Genomic DNA, 9154 nt, shown 5'->3' on the forward strand with positions numbered 1-9154 from the left:
TCTCTGCCTCCTTTGGGGTAAGTAATGGGGTACGTCCAGTGGCGGATCTAGAAAATGTTACATGGGGGGGCAAAGGGGTAGCGAGAGATCTTGGTAGGGTGGCAGGGGAAGACGGTACATGGAAACCCTCATACATAAACTGATATGCCCTACTACGCCCCGCAACGCCCTGCTATGCCCTAAACTGCTACGCCCTAAACTGCTACAACTATTATTTCTAGTCATAGTTCCATTATCTTTTTTGTTACTATAATTACCATTATTATGAATCATAATTCTCTATATCTGTATCCATCTGTATGTAACCAGCGACCACCAAGACCCTGGATATGTCTGATGTTTCTGTTGCACCGCTTGCTCTTGGGAGAATTGTTGGGTCATTGTAAGTTAAAGAGTGTGGTCTAGACCTACTCTATCTGTAAAGTGTCTTGAGAAGAGTGAACTGTTGTTGTATATGTAAATATTTACATATCTAACCCTATAACATATATAACAGAATGGAAATAGCCAAAAACTGAAAACACGTCATGTCACAGGACATGTTATGTTACTGTACTGCAATTTATATGTAAGGAGAATATAAACCAACCATATGGTCCAGGGGTTACTGCAGCCTCCTCTTCCTCTCTGTCATCTTCATCCTCCTGATCACTCTCTGCCTCTGTCCCTCTCTCTGAACCTGCAGCCTCCTCTTCATCCCTCCCTGTCAATTCTTCCTTTCCCTCTTCTCTTTCACTCATTTCTGCATCTCCTTCTGTGGTCTTCTCCTGCTCTGACCTGCCTGGTCTCTCCAGTTTACTGCTCTCCTTCTTCATTTCCTCCCTCCTCTTCCTCCTGTGCACTACTCAGGATTTTCTTGGCTGGCAATATCCCCACTTTTAGTCTTCAGCTAATATCTCCAGCTACTCTGGCCTGCAAAAGTCAAGATGTGAAAAGCTCTTGTTATTCTTGTATTACATTACACTGTATGGCCCTGTAGCTAATAAGTAGCCTAAAAAACATAACATCAGACGAGATTTATTACATGCACACATCAGTTATGTTTAGACTAGCCTTCTTAATCCCGTTGTATTTGTGGTTTTCCCAGTTTGACAGTAAAGGATGTTGCCTGGTTTAATTTGTGCAGCCGTATTGCCGTGGATATGTGAAGGAAGTGGATTTTATAGTAGCCTACCTCTTAACTAATCCACACACATGATCGGTCTCAGCAAGCTCTGTGTAGTGTGTTGTAACGTAACGCCACCGAAACGGGCGCACCTCTGTAAACGTTATGAATTCAAACATGCCAGTTTGTAATATTCTGTATTATGCTCTTCTTGTCTTTACTGAAAATCAAACTAATCAAACAGCAGAATGCGCTTACAACCCACGAGGGAGCAATTTGACTTTTGGCTAACAGACGCGCTGTTGTTGATACTGACTCGCCTTTAGCAGACATTATAATTATTACAAATTTAACTTTACATGAAACATGTTTTTAACTTCACCTGCCCGAAACAGACTTCACTTTGAGAGGCTCGGGGAGGGGGGGGCGTCGGTGCCCCAGTCTTTGCCGGGATGCAGGGCCCCCACATCGCAGCAGACTCGCTGGTGCGAGCCTGAATGTGCGAACGGCGCTCTGCACGTTTGATGCAGGGACGTAGCTGTATTTGAGGGGCAGGGGGCTAAGATTACATCTACAATTATTATTTATTATGAATTAATATAAATTAATTGTTTGTTTCAATGTTTTAAGCAGCCTGTGCACATAGTGGCAGTTTGTTTTACAAGCAAAGTTTTTGAATGCCAAAGTGCAGCTGGGGGGCAAGGCTCTACAGTGGGGGCAGCTGCCCCCTGCTCCCCTGTAGATCCGCCCCCGGGTACGTCAGGGGGGCTACTCTCACCAGCACTCTTTAACGTACATGAACGGAGTTATCCAGCAACTACAATATGAACAAGATGTAAAACAGGCTGTATGATTGGTAACACTTTGGTAAATCAGCTCATGTATGCGGATGATTTGGCCATTTTCTCACCCAGCAGTGCTGGTTTTCAGCTGCTACTGAATATCTGCTCTGAATATGGGGTGAAATATGATGTGTTGTATAATGGTAAAAAGAGTGCTGTCTTGATATTATATTAAATATCTGGGTCACTACATTACAGATCAGTTATCTGATGATGAGGATATACTCAGACAGCGTCGCATATTATATGCCCATGCTAACATGTTGGTAAGAAAATTCCACATGTGCACGGATGACGTCAGAATGAGTCTGTTTAAAGCTTATTGTACTCCTCTGTATACTGCTCCCTTATGGACTAAGTTCAAAAAGGCAAGCATGCAGAAGCTCAAGGTTGCTTCTAATGACTGTATGAGGATACTGGTCAACAGACCCAGGTGCTCTAGTGCAAGTGAGCTGTTCTGTAATGCGGGGGTCAGCACCTTCCAGGCATTGTTGAGGAGTCTCATCTACACATTTATTTGTCGCCTGAACGTCTCCCAAAATAGCATTGTTATGCTATTAGTAAATCCTAGGTGTAGTGCCATACAATACCAATCATCATCAACGTTTCATACAGAGACACACACACATACACGCACAGACACACACACATACACACACAGAAACATACAGAGACACATACACACACACACACACACACACACACACACAAACACACACACAGACACACACACACACACATGCACACAGACACACACACACACATGCACACACACAGACACATAAAGAGACACACGCATACACACACATACACACACATACACACACACACACACACACACACACATACACGCACAGACACACACACATACACACACAGAAACATACAGAGACACGTACACACACACACACACACACACACACACACATGCACAGAGACACACACACACATGCACACACACAGACACATAAAGAGACACACGCATACACACAGACACACACACATACACACAGACACACACACACACACACACACACACACAGACACACACACACACACACACACACACACACACAGACACAGACACAGACACACACACACACACACACACATGAACAGACACACACAGATACACACACACACACACACAGACACATACAGAGACACACACACACACAAATACACACACACGCACAGCCACACACACACACACACACACACACACACACACACACACACACACACACACACACACACACACACACACACAGAGACACACCACACACACACACACACACACACACACACACACACACACATACACACACATAGAGAGACACGCACACTGTTACCTGTGACCTGAGTGTGCCATCCAACCATGACATGGCCTTTGTCACACAGACACACACACACACACACACACATGCACAGACACATACAGAGACACACACACACACACACACACACACACATACACATGAACAGATACACACACACACACACACACACACATGAACAGACACACACAGATACACACACACACACACACACGCACAGACACACACAGATACACACACACACACACACATGCACAGACACATATAGAGACACACACACGCATAGACACACACTCACACACAGAGACACACACACACACAAACACACACACACACACACACATATACTCAATCACACAGACACCCATACAGGTGAGGATGGAGCACAGACGAGGTCTGAAGTCCATAATCATTCCTGATCCTAAAGTAACATGCCCATCTGTCAACAAGGAGTTAAGACCGATAGCCTTCACATCAGCAGAAGAAGTACACAAGTTCAACTAAATCAAATGGAATTCTTTATTTATCTAACAACCAGATCCCAACAGGTAGAGGTCAACGTCTCTCTCTTGACTCTTAGATCCATACAAGCAGCCACCTCGGTTTTAAACCTGTCAACAATGACACTTCATTACTGCTGATGATAAGGCTATCGGTCTAAAATCATTATTGACAGATGGGCATGATACTTTATGTAGAGGAATGATTATGGACTTATTCCAGTGATCTGGCACAGTGTCATCTCACTTTGTCAGACCCTCCTCCACAGCGCACTGAAGGAAGGTCCGGCTACTCCACACAGCCGCTGCAAAATAGTCGTGTGAGAGAAAACTCCGATTGGACAGATAGTCTAGCTAGCTGTCTGGATTTACCCTGCAGAGATCTGAGGAGCAGTTAACCATAGTCCTCACAAATCCACCGGAGGTTAGAACGCCAACACAAAGAGAAGGAAACTGAAAATACATACATACATCCAGCAGAATTTCCTGCGGTACAATCCCAGAAGTGGAACATCAAGGACATAGATTAGACTTAGTGAGACTATTGAATGAGTTTTGATAAATAGGCCACTATGTTGCTTTGAATAGAATTTTACAAGTGATGACATTTTACAACTCTATTACTTTTGAAACTGTTGATTTTGTGAAATTAGTTTTCTACAGAGTCCTGGCCGTAGAGGTCTTTTGAAATAACATTAATTTTTATTATCATTGTTTTTCAGAGATAAGTAACCTAACAGTGCACCCTGGAGATAATGCCACTCTGCCATGTCGAGCTGCTGATTCCTCCATCAGAGCTGCAGAGTGGACCAGACCTGACCTGGAGCCAGATTACGTGCTCTTTTCCACCGATGGACACTTGGATCCAACCCAGCAGCATCCATCCTTTAAGGACAGGGTGGACCTGGTGGACAGAGATCTGAAGGACGGAGACGTGTCTTTTATTCTGAAGAATGTGAGCAGCATCGACAACGGGACGTCACGAGTGTCGAGTTCCACCAGCTGGTTCAAGACGTAGAAAGAGAGGCATCAGAGACTCTGAGCCAATAGTAACCATCCATCTGCAGGTTACAGGTGAGTGAGTCTCTCTCAGTGAGTTTTTCTGAGTATCAGGTTGTAGCTGCAGTTTCTAACATCAGAGAGGATGAAAGCTGCTCCACATCCACACATTTACTGACTCATATGTTTTATTATCTTCAGGTTCCGAGGATGGACCCTCCTCTCCTGTAGGCCGATACCGTGGACTGGCAGCAGGTGTTGCAGGTGGACTGGTTCTTGTAACTATTGCAGTCCTGACATATAAAAGACATAAGAACAAGAGATCAGGACCGTCTGCTGATGATGATGATGTTGATGAAGCATCGGCCGTTCAGGTCATCTGACAACTCCCAGAGCTCTTTACACCTGACTGTTTTCTCATGTGTCGTATATTCCAGACTTCTCTTTCTGTGGGTGTGAGGTCATGTTTAAATCTGCTGTTTGTTTTTCCTCAACCAATCTCTTCCCTCTATGATATCCACACAAGGTAAAAGTAAAGACGCCAAACATATCACCCCGCCTTACTGTGGGGGAGGGGTCTGTGTATCTGAGTCTGAGATCTGTGTCATCTGGAGATCTGAGATCCTCTAGGGCAGGGGTCTCAAACTCAATTTACCTGGGGGCCGCAGGAGGCAGAGTCTGGGTGAGGCTGGGCCGCATCAGGTTTTCCACAAGAAAAGCTTTGTTAAAAAAATTCCAATCTTCTCAAATCTCTTTATTTTTATTATTTCTATTCTTTTATCCCGCCGCGTACGCATCACTTTGATTTACTTTGTCAGAGAGAGAGACCTCATATTAACTCTCTAAGTGCCATTGACGTGTATGTATAAATATATAAATATATATATACATATATATTCTAGGGGGGTCCGGGGGTATACCCCCCCGGGAAGAAAATTGAAAAATAAACCGTGAAATGGCACTTTCTGGAGAGTTTTGTGCAAAGAAATGGAGAAATTGAGTCTTACATGATATGTGCAAAACTGCAAGGTTAAGAGCCTATACTTGCATTATCAACAGGTATTTGGGCATTTAGCATTTACATTACTGTTAATAGGTCATCACTTGATTACATATTGTATTACCTTGTTATGATATAAGAAGTGACAAACATAATGTGCCACATGAAGAGACAGACATGCAGCATATGACAGTAGCAACAGCTGAGAAGATTTAAGTCTGTGGTGACCAGGTCCACCTCACACAAACTTCTTCTCCCATTCTCTCTCTTTACTTACACACGCGCACACACACGCGCACACACACATACACACACACACACACACGGCACCGAGTGGGGCTCTCCGATGCTCGGAGGCGAGCCGTGGCCGGCTCGGAGCCCTACCGCTGGCGGAGATGCAACAGTGAGGACTGGTTCAACGGCTTGGTCAGCGACATGAACTCGTAGCGGCCGGTGGAGGTTGCGAACGGGGGTTTTAGCTTTATGAGAAGGCATTTGATCTGTTAGTCCTACCGACGGAGACACTTTGGCGTTATGTAGTTGACCCGCGGTGGTGAAATGTCTGCAGTTGTGGGCGGGTTGTTGCCGTGTTCTGATTGTTCTCATCTCAGCTCCGCCGACATGCCATTTCAAACAAATGTAATTTATTCATGTATCATCATCATTCAAATATCATGTTTTCAAAAGCATCACTTTCATATTTTTTTTTTTGACATATTTAGACTGCAAGCAGGCACATCCGGACAAACGAGCAGGCTTATGTGCCGGGGCCGAGCCCCGGAGAGCCCCGGTCCAATTTAACCCCTGGTTATATATACATTTATACATATATATACGTATAATGTCCAGCTGGGCAGCAACTTAAAATAAGTGAAGTGTTGTGAACGCAGCGCGCTGGGACGAATGTCCTCATGTGCCCAATAGAAACGAGGCAGCCGCCAGGCACGGAAGAAAACACTCCATGGCAACGCTGCTGTAACTCTGTAACTTTCACTCATTGAGGAATGTCAAAGCCGGTCTACGGAAAGCCGTCCCACCCCCTATTCAGCCCCATTGTACCGGATTTGGTTGCAGTTCCACCAGAGTTCCACTGGGGTGATCGCGGTCCAGTGCAAAATGAATGGGACCCTATGGAGCTAGACGGCTAAATGTGTCTCTTTCACCCGATTGTCGTTGAGAAACCTCAGATTTGATTGTAGATTTAGCAAGTTCAACATGGGTTATAGGTCGAAAGTTGAATGAACGAGTACTTATGTCCTTTTGATTTCTTACAGGGTGAGTCGTTGTTGCCCATAACACGCTAGCATTCTGCTAATGGATGCTGATTGGTCAGTGAAGGACTGATTACGATCGGAGCTCCAGCTTGACGGTATCCGAAGCAGAGCCTGAATATCAGAGTGAATATTTCGGCGTGGTCTTTAAAACATCAGCAAACCTCTTTCTAGCGCATGTATTAACAGGGAGAGCCTTACCTGTCAGCTGTGTTGTCGATGTCTCGAGAGAACAAAGGAAGCGCCGTAAAGCAGTAACTCCGGCCGTATATGTGTATGACGTCATTGACATTTTTAAAGGCTTTTTAGAACAAAAAAGCGACTTTAAAAAAATCAAACACCCAGCAATGTGTATTTTCTTTGCCTCCCCTTTCGAATGCAACATTCAAATTACTAGACAAAAAATTATATCCTGAGAAAAGTGGGGTTTGAGGGGTATAGCTCCATAGAGTCCCATTCATTCTGCACTGGCCTGTGAGCGCCCCCTATATGGAACTGCAACCAGTTCAGAACCCGGAAGTAACGAGGGAGTGGCACTTCTTGGTATATTAGAAGTTCTTTGGGAATGTTTCTCTGCTTGCATCAAGCCCGGCCGATGTCCCGCCCCCGAGAGCCATATACCCGACCGTGATTGGTGGGTTCGTTCAGCTCCGCACAAAACACTGTAAAGTACCATACATATCAAACTCGCGGGCCGCACTAACATTAAACTTTCATATTAAGGCGGGGGCCACAAACTATCGTCCCGGGGCGCCAATTGGCCCGCGGGCCGCGAGTTTGAGACCCCTGCTCTAGGGTCTCCATGGTGAGATGGTCCCAGAGGAGGGTCAGACTAAGAGAGATTTAGTTTAGATTATCTTTACCTTTAGAGAACTAGAACGTTTTACTCGAGTATATTACTATTACTTAAAAGAAAAACAGTGTTACTTAACTAAAAGTACTTACTTGATACCTGAAAGTTGTGCTCAGATAAAAGATAAGTTATTCAAATATTCTTTAAGAGCAGAATGAAGCAGCCAACACAAAGATGTTCAGATAATATGAACTCAGCAGTAATACACGGAAATACTTATATAATAATAATAATAATAATAATGCATTTTATTTATAGGCGCCTTTCTAAACACTCAAGGTCACCTTACAAAATCAGCAATAAAACAATCCATTAAACAAGCAATCAGAGAAACAAGCAGTAAAAGCAATAAAATAACATGATAATATTATTAATAAAAGAATTAAAGAGAGTAAGCCTGTCTGAAAAGATGAGTTTTTAGGTGAGATTTGAAAGTGGTTATGGACGTGGAGTGTTGAATGTAGTGGGGCAGAGAGTTCCAGAGGTGGGGGGCTGAATGACTGAAATCTCTAGACCCCATGGTAACCAGACGAGCAGGTGGGAGGATGAGCTGGATGGAGGAAGATGACCTGAGAGAACGGGTAGGTGTCTTAATATGGAGAAGCTCGGTGAGATACTGAGGGGCAAGATTGTTGATAGCTTTAAATGTAAGGACGAGGATCTTGTAAATGATGCGGTATTTCATGGGGAGCCAATGAAGTTGCTGCCGGACAGTTGTTATGTGAGTGATGGAGGGGGTTCTGGTAATGATGCGGGCAGCAGAATTTTGGACTAGCTGTAGTTTACGGATGGATTTGTCAGGTAAACCATAGAGGAGAGAGTTGCAATAATCTAGTCGGGAGGTGACCAGGGTGTGACCCAGAATTTCAGCACTGTTGGGTGAAAGAGACGGAGGGAGAAGGTAGATAATGAACAGAAGGGGTCCAAGGACAGAACCTTGGGGAACACCAGAGGAGAGGGGGGAAGAGTGGGATCTGAAAGTTTTGAGTTGGACAAACTGAGTACGGCCAGAAAGATATGATTTAAACCAGTGCAGGGGTGTATCAGATAATCCAATGGAGGCTAGTCGGTCGATGAGGATGGTGTGGGAAATTGTGTCAAAAGCCGCACTTAGGTCCAGAAAGATGAGGATTGTTAAGAATCCAGAGTCCGCAGCCGTGAGGAGGTCATTGGTTATTTTAACAAGAGCTGTTTCGGTGCTAAGTAGGGGACGGAAACCTGATTGGAACTGTTCATAGAGATTATTT

The sequence above is a fragment of the Perca fluviatilis genome, chromosome 14 (assembly GCF_010015445.1).
Source record: "Perca fluviatilis chromosome 14, GENO_Pfluv_1.0, whole genome shotgun sequence".
Lineage (NCBI taxonomy): Eukaryota > Metazoa > Chordata > Actinopteri > Perciformes > Percidae > Perca > Perca fluviatilis.